This window comes from Macrobrachium nipponense, chromosome 40 (genome assembly GCF_015104395.2).
Source record: "Macrobrachium nipponense isolate FS-2020 chromosome 40, ASM1510439v2, whole genome shotgun sequence".
In the NCBI taxonomy this organism is placed as follows: domain Eukaryota; kingdom Metazoa; phylum Arthropoda; class Malacostraca; order Decapoda; family Palaemonidae; genus Macrobrachium; species Macrobrachium nipponense.
Window position 1 is genome coordinate 2,094,268 of NC_061101.1, and position 2,981 is coordinate 2,097,248.

The following is a 2,981-nucleotide window of genomic DNA, read 5'->3' on the forward strand; positions in this document are numbered from 1 at the left end:
GGAGGGTTGATGGGGCGACGATCACGTGACCAGCGTATCCTTGCGAATAAAGGATCACAAGGAAAACGCAGGCAAAGCCTATGTAGGCTAGCCGACCGAGCATCCACATATACATAGACACAAAATAAAATCAATTACTTAAGCTAAAAGAAATCATGCTTCAACACGGGGGGCGAAAATGAAAATAAAAGTCATAAAATATAAAACGCAATGAAGGCCACGGTAACGGTGGCCGCAAACAAAAGGGAAAAAAACTACTTGCCTACTGAACAAAACCCCCCCCCCCCCTGTGAAAAAGAAACGGCAAGCTGAAGAAAAAAAGGGAAATTTCTTGAATGAAATATACCAAACTTAAAAATAAATAAAGAGGGGGGGGACGGTGGATATACAGCGAAGCACGTAACAAAGGAAACGTGTGCGAACGCAGACACCCGTGAAAAGCATGGAAATAATGAAAATAACAAAAACTTAAATGAAAACAACGATCGACAAAACAACTGCCACCCAAGAAATAAATAAAAACATATACTGAAATTTCACAAGTTACGTATATATATATATATATATATATATATATATATATATATATATATATATATATATAATGAAATATCACAAGTTACGAGTAGGAAGCTCACTCGAAACTGGTACAAAACAAGGGAACGACGTAATGGCGACTCGCCGCCAACCGCTACGGAAAAGAGACGCCTAACAAAACCCTAAATACAGGTAAAACGAAAGGCAAAATCACTCCCTAAATATTGAAAAAGGGCGAACCAGTACTTAACTTGGGTGAAGAGGCAGATTGACGATCCATAACAATAAAGAATTCAACGAAAAGGGACAGATAGCTTATACAAGCGTTCAAACGCTGGGAGGCTATCGATAAGAATGACGTCACAGACTCCTTCAACAGGGTAGCTAGGTGTAACCTATGGGTCGGCTCCCCATATTTAGGGTCTTTTGATGAGGAAAAGGCTAATTGGAGGGGTTGCTGTGGTAGTGTTTAACTCTCGCCCCAGTTTTATACAGACACCTTTTATTTAGGTGAGCGAGTCAGAGACTTCTGACATGTCCAATTTAGCAGTTCTCTGGTATTATAGCAATATTTTACTAGAAATAGTGCTAAAGAGGGCACATTTCACTGGGGGACACGGCTTCCTTGCCCAGAAATAGATTTTTCCTACGTCAAAATCCCTTATATGCTTCTTAAATTCTGTATTCAAGTGCTTATAAATTTTTTGGCTATCTTCTTTTAGTGGTTGTTTGTATTTAGTCACTACTTTAAAGATTTTTAGAGAGAGAAACCACTGTATATTTATTAACACATATGACAAGAAAGAATTGTTTATTTCAGGCCTACTTTGGAATAGACCAAAGAATGTTGAAAAACTACTTTTCCATTATGGCTATGGGTGCTTACATACTCAGAAACTTGAATGTTCGAGTAGTACATACATAACAAATTATTCATTCCGAAAAAAAAAGAAGAAGTTATATTTAACTACTGTGTAGTGCTTAAATTTGTAATAGTCAAAAATTCTTTTTCCTTTCCAAAGTTCTTTGTTACCTTAAATGTGGTTGTTGGCAATTCTATTGATTATAATTGTTACAGTTTACCCAACTTGTATAAATCTCAACAACAAAAGATCTTTCATTTTGCAAACATTGTAATGGCCTTTAGTCCTCTTGATGGCTACAAAGAAGCCTAAAATAGTTGGAATTACAGCATCATAATCAAAGATTGAGGGAGAATGTGATATACCTGGAACCATATAAAAAAGGTTTTTTTTTTTTTCCAGGATCATAACATAAAAATGCTAGTAGATGCATTAAAAAAAAAAGATTTGAAAAAAGAAAGCATAACATAAAATGCTAGTAGATGCATTAAAAAAAGCTATATACATACTTTCTTGTATATGGATGACATACTTTCTTGTATATGGATGTCGTCATTGGTCTGCAGAGAAAGATGAAAATTTTCTTGGCAATCTGAGAATCAGAATGAAGCTATGCACTGTCTTGGCAATCTGAGAATCAGAATGAAGCTATGCACTGTCACTTGGTAATTTGAACTGCCCATTAAACTGGAATACAGCTGCAGAAGTTAAGAACTGAAAATGGACAGACAAACCAAGAAGGGAAAATAATTTTATACATTTGGTATATTTGTCCAAAAAGTTCAACATGAAACCATATTTTACATTTGGTATTGTCCGCAAAAAGACTTGAAATTCAGCAGTGTCGGTGCTCAATAAAAATGAGGAAAAAACCACCATATAACGTACCCAAAAATTCTAAAAAAAAAGGGGGGAAAAAGGGGGGAAAATATGAAAAAAATATTATAGCAGTCATATGAAGAGTACTTTAGCACACACCTGCAGATACAATAAGAAAAGCAACTGCAGCACACAGCTGCAGATAGTCGCTAAGAAAGGCAACTTTCAATGTCTTTCACACATACAGCATCTCACTTTTGTTTCAAGCACTACTCCAGTCGGGTGACATTTCAACCTTGTCTATTTCCATTCATCAGAAAAGAGTAGCAGGTTTGAATCTCATATGAACAAAAGTCTGCACAGTTATTCTGTTAAGAAACTATACAAAGATTAACTCTATGCTCTCGTATTTTGTTTACTTCATCATACGGATCTCCATCATTATTTGGCCTCTGAAATCAATGTTACAGGCACAACTGATTTTCCTCATTACCGCTTTCTAAATGGGAAGCTGACTTCTGAAAATTATATTTATTTGCAAACACCAACTCTGAAGTCATGTTCAGCTGTTAACTATCCAGGAGGGTTTATGCAGCAAGTGAGAAAGATTTCCACATGAGTTGCAAATTTAGTAGCCTATCAGATAAAATTTACTAGTATAAATGATGAATACAAAAACAAGCTAATGTTTGGCGATACTCTACAAAAACATGAATTTTATTTGCCTTACCATCCAGGGCTCGTGAGCAATAAAACTTCTAT

General features: G+C 35.7%; 1 protein-coding gene across 2 annotated transcripts in view; it reads right to left on the minus strand.

The window, feature by feature from the left end:
• The window catches only part of LOC135211849 (methyltransferase-like protein 25B), a 163,869-nt gene that overhangs the window by 101,346 nt on the left and 59,542 nt on the right, over window positions 1–2,981 (minus strand). The gene's annotated exons all lie outside the window — the stretch shown is intronic.